The 17032-nt window shown below is 42.5% G+C and overlaps 1 protein-coding gene and 1 pseudogene across 1 annotated transcript in view; both read left to right on the top strand.

Annotated features, from left to right (window-relative positions):
* Positions 1-17032, top strand: part of LOC145412062 (orexin/Hypocretin receptor type 1-like) — a 90643-nt gene that overhangs the window by 45184 nt on the left and 28427 nt on the right. The window lies entirely within an intron of this gene.
* Positions 11629-11745, top strand: LOC145412331 (5S ribosomal RNA; annotated as a pseudogene).

Below are 17032 nucleotides of genomic sequence, written 5' to 3'. Positions count from 1 at the left end.
ATTACTCGAAAGAAGGCTGCAGGTTCTACATTTTTACGAGGTGGAAACTGGGAAAGAAAGCAACAGAGATTCAAGGGGAATTATTACAAGTTTATCCAGACACTACTCCTTCCCTGGAAACTGTTTCCCGCTGGATTCGTGCTTTCACAGCAGGAAAAACTGAATTGAAAGATGAACAACGCTCTGGACGCCCCCGGACATCCGTGACCGAAGCAACAACTGTCCGTGCACGGTCCATCATTGACGAGGATCCAACTGTAACTCTTAGGTTCTTAGCCTTGGAGCTTGATATCAGTTATGGGAGTGCATATGACATCGTGCATGAATAATTACACCTGAGGAAGAAGTGTTGTCGATGGATACCCCATTTGTTGACTGATGAGCAAAAGGCTGAACGGGTGAGGATTTGTCGTGTCTGGCTTGCTGAATTTGAACCAAATGGTCCAAAACGGTTCTCAGATGTTGCTACTGGAGATGAGTGTTGGATTTCATTCTTCACAACCCGTGACAAGCAGTCAAACATGGTGTGGTTGGGCGATGAAGACCCTCGACCTCAGATTTTGAAGGAAGGATTTCGCAGCCGGAAGCGCCTTTTCACCATCTTTTTCAATTCTCAAGGACCAATATATCGTGGATGTGATGCCTGAAAATTCCACTATCACAGCCCAATACTACACAGACCAGGTCCCTCCACAAGTCTTGGAACACAAGGCCAACACCGCACCAACCCGCCGTCGGTCTCGCCTTTTGCTGCACCATGACAATGCTGCACCTCACAAAGCTCGCCTCACTATGCAGTACCTGGAACAACAAGGTATAACTCTGCTCCCCCACCCACCCTACTCCCCTGACCTGGCTCCCTGTGACTTTTGGTTGTTTCCAAAAATTATATCTGCCATCGCTGGGAAGCAATTTCATCGCATCCAAGACTTGGCACGGACCGTCAATTCAGAATTCCGAAGTATACTGTCTTCAGAGTACCACGCTTGCTTCATGAAGTGGAGAAAGAGAATGGAATGCTGCATAGAGGTTTGAGGGGAGTACTTTGAAGGAATGTGAGTCATAGTTTGATAGTTCTTCATGCTAATAAAAGTTTATGGACTCACTGTCATTTCTTTCTAATCACCCCTCGTATGACAGACTGATATATAGATAGACCGACAGACACCCATAGAGACAGATAAGAAAGATAGATAAGTAAATAGATAGACTGACAGACAGACAGACAGACACAGTCAGATTGATAGACAGATGGATTCAGATAGATAGATAAATAGACATACAGGCGACAGAGAGATAGACAGAGATAGTTAGATGGATGATAGATAGAAGGATGGATGGATGATAGACAGATGTCTAGAGAGATGGATGACTGATAACAGACAATAGATAGATAAATATATAAATGGATGGATGGATGGATGGATGGGTGGATGGATGGATGGATGAATGGATAAATGGAAAGATGGATGGAGAGACAGACGGATTGACCGACAGATAGATAGATTGATAGACAAACAGATAGGTTTATAGACAGATAGGCAAGGATGGATGGGTAGGTAGCCTATATGGATAGATAGAGAGATAGACAGATGGAAGAGATAAATGGACAGACAGAGATAGATACAGGTAGGCGGATAAGTCCCCGGCGGTCTCATCACCTAACTACTATCGTCTGGCTGCATAACAAAATACCTAAACAGAAAAACGTGTCTGACAGAAACAGAACATACAGTATATTCGTACATTGGGTGGTGCATTTCGAACGGCCCCTCTTCCACTCGGCCAAACAGTTTCCCGTGTGTTGGACGGACGGCTTATTCAGCGTTATCAATGTTTATCTCGCATCATTTATTCATACTGCAATTCCTACTGCCACACTCATGCCCACAACACTACTCTAAGCCGCGCCCACACCGCGTAAGACACCATCAGGTAAGTTTCCACTGGAGTGCTTTTTATGGACTACCATATATATATATATATAAAGAGAGAGAGAAAAAAATACCGTAGATACAAATATACTCGTATGTTTATGTCCTGCGTGTGTGTGTGTGTGTGTGTGTGTGTGTGTGTGTGTGTGTGTGTGTGTGTGTGTGTGTGTGTGTGTGTGTGTGTGTGTGTGTGTGTGTGTGTGTGTGTGTGTAATTAACTCTACTTTATTCTCTTCAAAATTATGAAGTTTATCTACAAAGAATTCTTTTCCTTTTCGTCCCCCACCCGTGGACCCCTTAACAGCGGCTGCACTGCGGCCTGGATATATTCTTTAATATAAGACCACTGACCACTCCCTCCCCTCTCCTCCCTTACCCCTCTGCTCTCACCCCCTCTCCTCCCATCCCAACCCCCAGCACTCACTAACTCTCCTCCTCCTCCCCTTCCCACACCCCTTGCCTTCCCCATCTGATTAAACCTCCTCCCATCCCTCCGGCACACATTTCCTCCCCCATCCCTGCCCACGCACTCTCCCCTTCCCCATGTTAAAGGGTGGTGTCACTGGGGTGTTAGGAAGGCAGGAGGGAGACAAACCACAGACGATGAAATAGAGGACAGTTGAAGTAGACAGTGGCATGGTGTAGGTTTGGTTATACGACTGATGAGGTCTGGCGTTAACTAGTGAGCTTCCATCCGACAAACTCAGAGGCAGTCGGTGGGGCTCGAACCCATCATCCAGAGCGTCCTCCAAATGTGTAGCCCTTCTCCTAAGTTGGAACCTCCTCCTCTCCCCCTCCTCCCCCAGTATCCCCTCCTCGTGCCTTCCTTATGTACCAGCTGGAAACAGTACATATCTTTCCCTGCCTACACTCCCTCTTCTCCCCCCGGCTAACACTCCCCTCACTCATCTTCCCTTCTCTCCCCTGTTCTGTGCCCACATTCTCTGCCCACATTCCGGCTCTCTCCCTGTATTCCGCTTCCCACTTTCTTCATCCTTCCCCTCCCCTCCCACTTCCCTTCTATTCCCTCATCTCTCCACACTCGCTGCCCTGTCTTCCCACTCCCATTATCTCCCCTCCTTACAAAATATTTTCCTTTCATTCTCCGTCATCAGACACACTTTACCTTTCCTCATATCCTCCTCCCTCCTTACCACGTATACTACATTCTGTTCATCACTCTCTCCTCTGCTGTCCTTCCTACTGTCTATGATCTCCAGTCTCTTGAAGGCAAAGTGTCCAAGAATCTCGGGACAAACTGTTTCGAGCTTGGCTTTTTTTTTTGGTTCAGTTATCTTTGGAAGGAACAAAGTATTACATGCCCTCAGTCTTGGGCTCTTCCTTTCATACATTGATAATACATGCATACACCCCAAATTTTCCACTACATCTTCAACAGCTCTCCTGATACCCACTCCCCTTCCCTTTCCACGCACTTCTTTATTTTCCTCCTTTCTTTCCGTAGTGAAAAAAAGAAAACGAAAACGAAAGAAGAAAATTGAAAATAGCAGGTTCATAGCCTGTAACATTTTCCCCCTCCAAAGGCAATAGAGTCAGAATCCAAAGTCTCATGCACAACAGTCCCATTCTCAAGGAACCGACTGAACTAAACGTTCACAGCAGCGCACGAGAATGAAGAGGATTCTACATACGGTACCTTCCTATACCCTCCAAATCTAAAGTTCCTTCTCCATAATTCACCCTTTCTCACACACTCTCAAGTTTCCATACACTCTCACTCCCTCAAGTACTCTTCCTTTACCAAATACCTTCCCGTTTCCATATTCTCCCCATCCTAACACATCCTCTCTTCCTCTCTCCACACATTCTACCCTTCCCACATACCTTCCCCTCCTAAGACACCCTTCGCTCTCCAGGCAGCCTCCCTTCTCCACAAACATTACCCTCCCCACACACATTCACCTCACTTGTCCCCACACACTCTCACCTCTCCACAAACCCTTTTCTTCCGACGCACCCTCCCCTCGCCCTCCCATTCCCTCTTCAAGCACCCTCCTCTTCCTTCTCAACTTACCCTCTTTTCCCCTCCCCACACACATTCCCCCCCCCTCTTTTTCACACATTTCCTCATTCTTTCTCCTCTCACCCTTCCTTCCCTTCTCCACAAACACCCCCTCCCATCCCATCCCTAAAACCTTCGCCTTCCCAACTACACATCCCCCCCTACTCTCCCCACACATTTTCCCCTTCCCTCACCACCCACCTTTCCTTTCCCTCCCCTTCCCTCACTACCCACACCTTTTGCTTCAACATATTTTTCCCTCCCTCTCCTCCTCTCCCCTTCTCTCAGCGGGGCAAGGGAGATAAACAGAGGCAAAAGGAGGAAGTCTGCCATTGTTATTTAGTGAAAGGGAAATGGGGCCGGTGGGGCGGGAGAAAGGACGGGAGGAACTTTGAGGAGGAAGGAAATTGAAGAGTATGGATGCAAAGGAGAGAGAGAGAGAGAGAGAGAGAGAGAGAGAAAGAGGGTAAAATGAGAGAGAGGTAGAAAAGAAGAGGGAGGCAAGAAAGGATAATAACAAAGGAAATTGTAAAATATAAGAGGCACAGGAGAGAGAAGAGTAGACAAAAGGAAAGCAGGAGAGAAATAAATGGTAAAAATAAGAGATAGCAAAGACAGATATAGAGAGAGAAACAGAACAGAAATGGAGAAAAAAGAAGGTATGGAAATATGAAAAATAAAAAAAGAAGAAGGGGACGAGCAAAGAGAAATGTGGGAGAAAAGAAAGAAGGAAAGGAGACAGGAAGAGGAACAAGAAGAGAAGAGAGGACAGCAACAAATAGTAAAGAAAGAGAGACTACGAAAAAACAAAGCGGAGGTAATGAAGCTTGGGAATCATAAGAAAAAAGAAAAAATGTAGAAGACTGTTTAAAAAGAGAGAACAGAGAGGAAAGAAGACTTATGAGAGAAGGAAGACGTGAAGGTCGAATGAGGAAGACATTGGACAAATTTCAGAGCAGAGAGAGGAGGAAAAGTATACCGGTATGAAAGGGAGATTCATGAGGGACGAGAACTAGAGAGGGAGAGGGGAAAGGATAAAAGGGGAACGGATGGAGAATGAAGGTCACAGAATACAATTAAAGGGGATGAAAGGAAGGAGAGAGAGAGAGAGAGAGAGAGAGAGAGAGAGACTGTCGATGAGACTAACATAATTAATATGGCAGTTAGAATAGAAAAAAAGGAAACATACGCGGAATCTACACGAAATAAACGTGACAAATGACACAAATGCTTGAATCTAAAATATCTTTAAAATACAGACAAGTTCCAACCATGACCCCACAATATGACCTTTACCCTCGCCCTCAACATCTGGGAGGTCCAAAGTTTCCCACAGCCTAATAGAATTTTATGGTGACAGCAAAAATATAACACTAAAGTACGTGGCTGATCACAGTCAGGTAAATCCAAAGAAATTTAAACCCATGAATGGCCATTTTTTTCCAAAGCTGAATAAAACCGTTTGGCAGAAGGAAAAATAAAACATTAAAGTACATACTTGACGATGAATAGGCCAGTCAAGCGAGATTTTAACCCATGGATGTCAGAGGTTACCCAGTGGTCAGTAAAATCGTCTGACGTGGCAGATATATGAAGTAGGCGCTGAACCATGTACGAGCTTATATCGCCGTTAACCAGCACGAAAATAAAGGACAGTTATCAGTTAGCTGTGCTGTGTGGCCATATTATTGCCTCCTGTCCGTCACTGATGTTACCTGTGGCTGGCAGTGCATAGATTCAATATGGTCGGTGAGTATTAATATCGAAATGGTGACATGTGATGGAGTGTGGTATACTGGATCTACTCTCAGAATAGGCCTTGGCTGAAGCCATCCCTGACCCCTCACCCCATCCCCAGTCCCTCAATCTACCCTCCAACTCCCATCCCCACCCCATCCCCCACCCATCATCCCTCACTCCTTATCCTTCATTTCCAACTCTCCCTTTCTCACCACCAACTTACCCTCGCCCCTCACCCGTCACTCCCCTCACCCTCCAACTCCCACCCCATCCCCCACCCATCATCCCTCACTCCTTATCCCTCATTTCCAACTCTCCCTTTCTCACCACCAACTTACCCTCGCCCCTCACCCGTCACTCCCCTCACCCCTCACCCCTCACGCTTCATTCCCCCCGGTGTTCAATATTCATATATCCTCCTCCCAGCCGAGGGGAAAATATATGGTAATGTTCACAAAAACTGGCTAAAAATCTGGCCAACATTTTTTGTCACGAAACGAGAGTAAAAATGTTCAAAGAGTTAAGTGGTAGGGGGGGGCGGGGAGAACGGAGGGGTGAAGTCCCGCGGGAGGGTAGAATTGGAGAGTAAAAAATGAGGGAAGTACTGGAAGTGACGGGACTGGGGAGTGGATGGCAAGGAAGGGGAAGGGAAGGGTAGGGAATGAGTGGTGGGGGAAGGAGACGAGGAGTGGAGTGAGTGGTGAGGGAGGGGAGAGATTAGGAGTGAAGAGGGAAAGGAGAGGTGGTGAGGTAGGGGAAAGAACAGGAGCCAGTTGCTGGGGAGGACAGGAAAGTGGTGGTGAGTGGTGAGGGAGGGAAGAGATTTAAGGTGAATGGGGAGGAAAGATAGGGCTGGAGAGTGAGTGGTGTGTGAAGGAATTGGTGAAGAGTCAGTGACAGGTATGGGAGAAGGTAGTGGAGGGGAGTGGAGGGATAGGAGGGGAGGGGTAGTGAGCATGACGACGGGTAGCGAGTGAATGGTGAGGAAGAGCAGGAAATTGTGCAATACTGCCAAAAGAGGGTTAAGATTAGGAATTACGAAACAAGAGATAAACGTAAATACTCCTCTGAGGTCGTTCTCAGCAAAAATCCAAACTTTTTTAGCTTCTGTCTAAATATTTTACCGTGAGTCTGCGCCCACTTTGCCCATAGTACAAGCCCCACTGGGGAGGAGGGGGAAGGAGGCACTTAACTATTTACAGAACACTGCCCTAAGAAATACAGTTATATTTTCAGCCATAAGACAGCTTGCTTAATTTAAAAAGGAATCATCATCATCATCATCATCATCATCATCATCATTATTATTATTATTATTATTATTGTTGCTGTTGTTGTAATTATTATTGTTATTATTACTTCACAGTATAGTCATTCACACACCCAAATTTTATTTATATGAAAGTACACACACTGGAGTCACATGAACAAACACGTGCCCATTACAACAAAACAATAATGAAAAACAGCAAAAATAAAAGACAAATAGACGTTCGTAGGCAAGCACATACAGACAGACACAAACACAAAACTTACGTCAGACGCTTAAAAATACTCAGAGACGAACACAATATTCTTGCCTTTCGCGGTGAAAATGATGGGAAAGGAGAGGATGTGAAGGGAAAAACAAGCCGGGAACAAAGACAATGAGAGAGAGAGAGAGAGAGAGAGAGAGAGAGAGAGAGACAGAGCTATCATATCGAAAGCCATTACGTCGCTTAAAATATTCACTAAATAGCAGCCGCTGGCATTTTGTTGGTAATTACCCTTGTAGTGACTACCCGAATTGCCTCAGTCATATACTGAATGATAATAATAATACAGCCGAGGCAGACATACGCATTTCACATTTTTTGTTGTAAGAAAACTGTCAATCATTTTGTATTACTTTTAATATCGTTGTTAATTTGAATATCATCACAGGCAGTCCATACGCGATTCACATTAGTACCGGAGGGGAGGGGGTTATGGTACTGAGAAAGCTCACAGATATCCAGCTCCTTGATCCACTTCAGGAAAGACTATTCGAAATGGAAAGGTAAATCCTTCAGCGAGCAGAAGAGGTTCCCTCTTAGTTGAACAAAATCTTCTGGGAGTGCCACAGACACAGAAAGCCATCATTATTGTGAAGAGGCAAAACGCATAACTTAGCTTCGGTGGCAGAAATATGAATGATAGTCCAACCCTTTCAGTACGACGTTATACTGCTTAGGAAAGATCTCTCACAGTGAGGGGGCTGGACACAGTCTCAATTAAGCCCTTCACTTCGAGACGTCCACCCTGAGACAATAAAATCATCAGGTGCCAGCAAGAGAAGAATAACTACAAGTGTCATCGCACAGGAGGGGTTAAAGGTTCGATAAAGAAGAAATTTAGACATACAGTTTAGGATGACAGTGTTCGTGGAAGTATTATCTAAGGATGCCTCTCAAAGGGACATTACAACATTACAACAGTTAATACTTCCAGATCAGCAACTTCCCTAGAATTATTATCCTAAGAGGCACTTGTCGGATACTCTAGGGTTAGATTAGATGCGGATGGAGGGTGGGGTGTCGGGGTGTGGGGAGTGGGGGCAGGAGTGTGTTGTTGGGATGTGAGGTGGGAACATGAAAGGGAAAGGAGATGGAATATTGTGGGGAAAAGGGTGTGACGGGGAGTGACTGGTGGAATGCGAGGTGGAAACGTGAAGGGGGAAGAAAGTGGGATGTGGTGGGGAAGAAGGGTGTGAGGGGGAAAAAATGCTTGGTGAGATGTGGGGTATGGGAACGTGAAGAGGGAAGTGGGATGTGATGAGTAAGAAGGGTGTGAGGGGGAAGTGCTTGGTGGGATGTAGGGTAGGGGTATGTGGGGGCGGGGGAAGAGTGTGTTTGTTGTTTGGATATGGGAAATGGGGAAAGCTTGAGGAGAAAGAGTTTGGTGTGCTGCGGAGCAGGGAGAAAGACACTGGTAAGATGTGAAGTAGAAAGAGGCTAAGGAAAACACTACTTAATGGAACGTGGGGTGGTGGTGTGGGAGGCTAGTGTTTGGTGGCATGGGGAGTGGGAAGAGAGACAGCAGTTAGTGAGATATGGAGTGATAGTGGGCGTCTGAGGAGATGTAGGTGGGGTACGGGAAAGTGGGCGTCTGAGGAGATGTAGGTGGGGTACGGGAAGACAGTCTTTGGTAGGGTGCGAAGCGCTAGTATTTAATAAGATGTAGGGAGAGAATGCTGAGTTGTAAATGGACGTCGGGGAACACGGAGTTTAGGGGAATATGAGGGCTGAAGGAGAAAAATGGAGCAGTGAATGGGGGAAGACTGTAGAATGTTGATAAAGAAATACTGATGGTAAAGGAAAACTTTTTGAAAGTAGAGAAGGAGGTTCGTATTGAAGGCAGAGGGAGTGGAAAAAAGTAATGCAGGTATATAACATGTTTTGGAAGGTAGAAAAAAGAAATATTTGAATATAACGAATGCGTTTTTGAAAGTAGAAAGGAGAGGGTACGGAAAGTAAAGGCAATATATACTGAAGTTACAGATATGAAGAAGCTACTGAAGGTAGAGAATGTGTTCATGAAGGGTAGAAAGGAAGTGGAAAGGAATCAAATGTGGAAGAGGAAGTATCGAAGGTATAGTTCAAAGGAGGAACAAAGGGATGTGATCTCTGTAAGCTCCCTGTCATATCCGGGACCCCTTATTGTGGCCACGTCCTTTGGTTGTGTGTAGAGGCGACTTATTAGCCATACACCAGTCTCTGCTATTGTGCTGGGATTCACTGTCTTGCTCTTTCTTGTGGAACACACACACACACACACACACACACACACACACACACACACACACACACACACACACACACACATATTATGTTATATGCCTGTTACCTAAGCACACACACACACACACACACACACACACGTGTGTGTGTGTGTGTGTGTGTGTGTGTGTGTGTGTGTGTGTGTGTGCTTAGGTAACAGGCATGTAACATAATATGTGGATGGCGGAATAAAGTAACACTGTCTTTCGCTAAGTGATGAACGGGAGACAAAGCATTAACCTTATGGTATACCAGAATACAAAGGAGGAAAAATTATTACAGAACGTGATTTTGCTCTGTCTGTATATTTTTCTCTCTTTCCGTCAACATTTTTTGTATCTACCAACCTGTCTTCTGTTTCTACGTCTATCTTATGTATCGTAACTTTATCATTCACGTTTCCCCCTCATAACACCCACATGCTCCTTGAACAAGACCCGGAACCTTATTCTCGATGACAGGCCACATCTAATATCCAATATATTCTCAACGACAATGACACTGGGCGCAGATACTTTTACCATTCAAAATCCTGTGTACCTAATATCCGTATCTCAGCCATTTATGTATGACAGAACTGGACATAACCTCGTGTGGTGTTCAGACAGAGGATACACAAGGGGAGATGGTGAAGATGTAAAGCAGAGACTTGTATGTTGTTCTGACCAAGGCTGAAGTTACATAAAAGAACGAATGATTGGAGTTGAACTGAACAGAGTGTGAAGTGACTCAGTGGTCTTGGAGTAACGTCAATTGACAACTGGACTTATTTATTTATATTTGGAACACACAAGAAAATACTAGGCTTTACGTTTTACTGTTCTCTTGGTTATGTCAGTTGACGGTTGTGCTGGATGACGTTTGTTGTGACGGACGGTTTTACTGGCTACGTTTATGGTTGCTGACTGTTATACTGACTAACCTTTATGGTGACAGACGTTTATGCTGATTAACGTTTATGGTGATGACGATTACACTGGCTAACGTTTATGGTGATAGACGATTATGCTGCCTAACGTTTGTGATGACTGACAATTATGCCTGCTGGTGGTTATGCCGCTCAGATGAAAGTACGTGGTGAAGAACAGTCTTACTGCATATTATTTCATGAGCATCAGCATCAGCAACCTAACTTGAATTTCTTCCCATAAAAAAAAAAAAAGTCGAAAAAAATCCGACTTTTTTTTCCCACCCAGGGACTTGTAAGTACCCAGAATGTTTAATATTGTATAAACTCACCTCTAAAACCTCATTCTCTGGTTCTTTTGCATTTATTTCAGTCCTGTATGTCTCTTATTGGTGTGATTTGGGTCTTAAATAGGTGCTATGCATGTCCAGAGGGAGTTGTGTTGGTGTTTTTCTGAGTTAGGGTCCCTAAGTACAAGTCCAGAAGGCTGGGACCCAATATCCGGACAGGACCACTATCTGGACATGCCTATGGCTCTATTACTTTGGATATTGGAGGGATTACTGTATATATATATATATATATATATATATATATATATATATATATATATATATATATATATATATATATATATATATATATATATATATATATATGTATTATATACTGTGTATTGGACATGTGGAATGGATGGGGAATGAAAATTGTTTAAAAGGATGTATGTATAAAGGTTGTTATAGGGAGTTTCATCTAAAACATTACACAAACTCATACACATGTACCTGCCCACCCAAATTCTAGATTATGTCAGGCTTGGTTAAGTTTAGTTAGTTGGGTTAGGTTAGGGTAGAGTTGGTGGTTTCTGCCAAATCTGAAACACAAAAAAGTCAAGGAATAATCATGCTTTCTGAAAAAAAGATGATTGTGTACTTCTAAACATTTACCAAGAGGTGTTTCTACGACACCTTATTTACCTCTTCTGTTATTGGAAGTTGGTAGCTGCTCCTGTACTTTCTCGAGGAGATCACGGACACACGCTTTAGAAAGCCTGTACCTCTCCAAGAATTCTTTGTCTGAGTACAAAGAAAGGGATCTCATCTTCGAACAAATCTGCGTGTGCGCCTTGCATTCACCTCTTCCCAATTGGCTATCTCCTCAAGTTGGTGTATATAATGGTGATAATCAGCCATTCTGAAAAGTGGGAAAGGGTAAAGGTTTTAATAATAATTAAGCCATACCACGTCGAGTACACCGCTTCCCGTCCGATCAGCGAAGTTAAGCAACGTTGGGTCTGGTTAGTACTTGGATGGGTGACCGCCTGGGAACACCAGATGCTGTTGGCATAACGTTCTCCCTACGTGTCAAGTAGGGTTGGTGGAGGATTAGTGCCCCTCCCTGTAAAACAATTAACTCTGAGCCCTTGTCCACCCCGTTTGGGATACATGGCGTCTGGCAATGAATGAATAAATGAATGATTTGGAATCTGGTGTGAAAGTTGATATGGTTTGTGATATAATGAAAGGTAAATTTTTAAAAGTTGCCAAAACATAGTTCAGGAATATTAGCACCATTAATAGGCTATATTGTATATTTCCTAAGGATCACAATGAAACCCCATAACCCCAGAGGGAAATGACTCACCTAACCTAACCTAGTATAATTTCAGATTAAGTTATGGGGACTCATTATAGTCCTTAGGGACTATACTATACTCTATTCTAATAATGCTAATATTTCTGAACTGCATATTGGCAACTTGTTAAATATTACCAATTCAGAGTGCACAACAGTGAATACTGGAAATGAACTTTCAAGTTTCCCTCAAGCTTATTCAAGTAATCTAAACAATAAACCATATCAACGGCTAAACTTTATAGTTTTGTTCTCAAGTAATAAGCAGATACCAATAACGAAGCACAATAATTTGTATTTATCCCAACCTAATCTAATAATGGGTAATTTTTGTTTCAGACATGTCTGGCTTTCAAAGAGCAAACAATGTTTTTTCGGTGGTTTTTGATGTGGTTTGAGTGAATTTTATGTTCTTTTCTGTTTGTAAAAAGAAACAGGTTGCCTTTCCCTTAAGGATGGGAGTTAACTTAGGTTAGATTGAGAATATGATTTGTGGTTTTGCCCAATGTACATTTTGCTGTGCCATTTTGCAAAGTAGGAAAGCCCCCTCACCACCGAAAATACAATTATATAACCTCATATCCCTTATCTTTAATTAACAAATCACTAAAAGATTTACCTTGAAGCTGGTTGGCATAAACCTATAGTTACTGGTAACAGTAAGGCTAGGGAGGCTTAGGTTTGGGTATAGTAGGATACTAGATTTTGTTAGGCAGACTTTACGCTTGTATTTCTGAAGGATATAAATTTTATATGCCATAAAACAGGCTCCACAATCGTTGTAGTTTCGTTCACATGATGTGATATTGCCTATAGATTTCCTAAGTTTATGAGGACTGTACAGATGGCCCCCCTAAGTAAGTTTATATCAGCATGCTAAAAAAACGTAAATGAATAACCTAGACATTCATACTAACCTTCTGATTATTAATAAAGTCGATGATAAATACTGAAGTGTTGTCGTCCGTCAGCACCCTGGATGTCTCTTCTCCCGTTTTCGGAGGTATCACAACATCTTCATAAAGAGCACAAACATTTTGCTTTTAGGCATGACCAGGAGTTTATATAAAATTTAAACATTTTTCTTCACAATTATTTAACATTACACTCATATCTACACTAAAATAATTTGTTGTTTTTGACATTTTATTCATGGTGTACTCCTCATAGCAGATTCATCGGAAGTGGGTGGGCTTCCCAGGTACCATCATCATAGTTCCAATGATGCGTGGATTTGCGTATGACTAGGAATGTGGCTATACCATGACTATGAGCATGTAAAAAGACTAGGAATATGGGGGTTGATCCTAAAGACGTGTTTCTTGCCCACTTATACCCAATTTTTCCCTCGCTTCCTCACTTCCTGTTCTGAACTTCAGCACTCACGCTGCTTCTAACATCCCTCACCCCTACTGTTGTAACTTTTCTCATTTTCTCCTGTAACCACCCCTTGTTTACCCTATTCAGTGCCTTGATATCTTTTTTTTAAGTTACCGGTGTAAGATTTTTTTTTTTTTTTATAGCTTTGCTCCGATAACATACAATTTATTATATTTTATTATTCTGAGTCGATTTTCCGTAGATTAAGAGAGAGTTTTCGACCCGGATAAGTTAAATATAGCTTTATTTTTTTCACTGCCAGGGATATATTTTAAGCTGAATAAAATCGTCTGGTGGTAGACAAAAACAAATGAAATATACGTCATTGAGCTGAAGGGTTAAGCTAGGAGAGAGATGTCGTAGTGATGGGGTTAGAAAATCTTCATTAATTCCTGAATTACAACGCTTATTTCCAGCCCTTTTACCGATACACAAATCTTTTAATCTCAGGAAAGACCCCCGTAATGAGGGGATTATCCCGGCTCTCCAACTTATCCCTGAGTTCCTAACTTTTCACGCTAAGTTATGCTGCTCCCGTACATTTTATTTCATTACACCTAACACCTTAATCCCCAAGAAGCATTCTCAGCTTCCCCAAACTTACTTCCCAGATCCTTATCTTCCCCACTGTAACTAACTTCAACCAGGATTTCAACTTGTCCTATTTGTTTACCAACATTTTTGCGCTCAACTTGGCGAACTCCATCTTCGCACAAATTTCTTCCAGTTTCTCTCTCCACTCTTAACTCTACACATATAACTAATTTCACATATTTTTCCAGTCTTTTCCTCCTCACTGCTAACTTTATCTCGCGTAAGATAATATTCTAATTATACTGTACATACTCGTAGCTACTTCAAAATTCACACAGTTTTGCTAACCTTGTTCTCCTCACTCTAACTTTTGACTACCATCATTTTCGCTAACAGTTTCACACACTGATAATTTCACAGGCATTTCCCACAGCTTAATTCTTCACTCATAACTAAAATCATAATAATCTTTCGTACCATACTATCTAACTTACAATTTCTCACACTTTTACAGTTTGCCATCGTACTAACTTCTCGTCCCCAACTTTTGCACGGCTACATATCCTAATTAATCTACCTTTTCACCGATTCTGCCTAATCTAACTCAGTCTCATCTAACTCAGGCTAACCTAATCAAGCCTAACTTTAAATTAGCTATCCTAACTCCATTTTAACTTCACACATTTTTCCCAGCTTCAATTCTCTATCTGTGCTCTCATATCTATACATGAATTCTTTCCCTCATTCAGTTCGGTAATACTTAACGTAACCTAACTTCACACTTTTTTCCAATAAATGATCCCTACCTATTTCTCTGTTGACTATTCTATTATAACTTCTTTCCCCCATTCCCCTCCCTCACTTCAATTCCTTTCATGTATGCCACTTCCACTTCCATCCCTTCCTCCCAACTTGCTCCATTTCCTGTCCGTATCTCCCCTTCCCTTTCTTCCTCCCCTGTAAATTTCTCGAGTTTCCTTTTTTTTTTTTTAGTCTCATCCTCTCTCTCTCTCTCTCTCTCTCTCTCTTCCCTTTTTCGTCTTCTTCTTCCCGTTTCCTGTCAGTCTCTCTTATACTCTCTCCCTTTCGTTTTTATTTTCCTTCCCATTTTTTTTTTTTTTTTTTATCATTCATCGTTTAACTTTTTTTCTTTCTTCCTCTCCCCCTTTCCAGCGTTTTCTCTCTCATTCTCCTGCTTACTTTTATTCTTGTTCTTATTTTTCTTGCTTTTTCTCTTCCTCGTATCCAGTCCCTCCAATCTGTTCTTGCAATGCCATTTTCCCACAGCTCCCTTTCACATTTTTCCTCTCTCTCCCTCTCTCTCTCTCTCTCTCTCTCTCTCTCTCTCTCTCTCTCTCTCACACCCTTGATCTCTTTAGTTCTTTCACCCACGCCAGCTCAATTACAGCATTTTTAAACAATTTTCTTCCGTCTCCCTCCTTTCATCCCCCTCTTTCATTGCCTCTTTTCTTTTTGTCCTTCCCCTCTTTCATTTTCTCCTCTCTCTCTCTCTCTCTCTCTCTCTCTCTCTCTCTCTCTCTCTCTCTCTCTGATCTTTTTTTATTCTTTTTCCTTTCACCCACGCCAGCCCAGTTACCGTATTTTTAAGTTAAGCAGTTCTCTCCCCTTTCCTTCCTTTCATCTCTTTCATTGTTTCTCTGTTTTTGTCTCTCTCTAGGTCCGCCTGGCTTTCTACCTGTGTTTACTTGTCCACTGACCTATTTGCCTGCCCACCTACCTACCTATCCTACTACCTGTCCGCCTGCCTACCTTTCTTGTTACCTACATATCAACCTACCTGTGTACATGTCTCCCTTCCTCCCTGCTTTCTTTTTGTCTTTCTGTTTTCATATCTACCTCCTGACTATCCTGCTCCCTTCCCATCTGTATACACACTCCACATCAACCTACCTACCTACCTACCTGTCTATCTACTTACCTGTGGATGTAAGGTAATCAAGACATTTTTTCTCAGAGTTCCTTTAAGCCCCATATTTCTCGGATTTTCTCTTTCTATCCCCGCTTCCTGTATAATTTAATAGATAGTTATATTGCCACAGCCGAAAATAAGTACACCCTACAGAAAATACACCCTTACGTGGACAACAATCAATTATCGTCAGTTTATCCATTAGCAGAGTATACAGCACTTTATATGGTACAATGGCACCATAATTGGCCCCATAAACTAACACAATACTAAACCATTAACTAACCACTACGTAAAATAATCGTTAAATCTGTAATCTGCGACAAAGATACAAAACTATTCACATTAAACAACTTCTCAAACTGGATAAATATAACAGACCTAACATAAAAAGCACACACACACACACACGCACACACACACACACACACACACACACTGATCACTATAGAATAAAAATGCGATGAAGAGAGAAACTGGGCAGCCTATAAGCTCATGTAATCCACTACGCATAAATCCTCTAGCCTTTGGTTCCTTTTTCCTTGCATAAAAAAAAAAAAGCTGTAGTTACATTTTAATCCATCAGCCAAAGTACGTCATTGGTGTCTCATTCTTGCTGTTACTAGATTATTTTATTTAATTACACTTGCTAGAAAAGTGATTGATTGGGCCTATCTCTAACCCCTCCAGTTACGAAAATATCTAAGCTGATAATATCGTCAACGCATACGGACATAAAAGTTGCGTCTTTGGCCTGAAGAGGTTAAGTCGATATACATGAATTTTAGTGACGAGAGAGAGAGAGAGAGAGAGAGAGAGAGAGAGAGAGAGAGAGAGAGAGAGAGAGAGAGAGAGAGAGAGAGAGAGTTTTCTTGTTTCCCCACTAATGGTCATTCGAGAAGCATTACTTGGGAAGCAGCGTCTGGAGAAAAAGTCATGCAGAGACAGAGGCAGGGGTGTCTGGGTCCCCGTAGCCGAATAACCTTTGCATTAGAGCTGAACCGTAAAATGCCAAAGGAGTGCAGACAGAAGGATGCTGAGTGCCCGCCTGCCTCCTTCACTACAATGTTAATTTTCATTTCAGCGTGTACCACCAGGCCATTTTATCAGACTTAACGGAGACTTCTTGTAGTGAAAAGATTTATGGATGTG

This window comes from Coenobita brevimanus, chromosome 92, assembly GCF_032717465.1.
Source record: "Coenobita brevimanus isolate Jiangsu-jjx chromosome 92, ASM3271746v2, whole genome shotgun sequence".
Classification (NCBI taxonomy): domain Eukaryota; kingdom Metazoa; phylum Arthropoda; class Malacostraca; order Decapoda; family Coenobitidae; genus Coenobita; species Coenobita brevimanus.
This window is presented reverse-complemented; position numbering and strand designations above follow the sequence as displayed.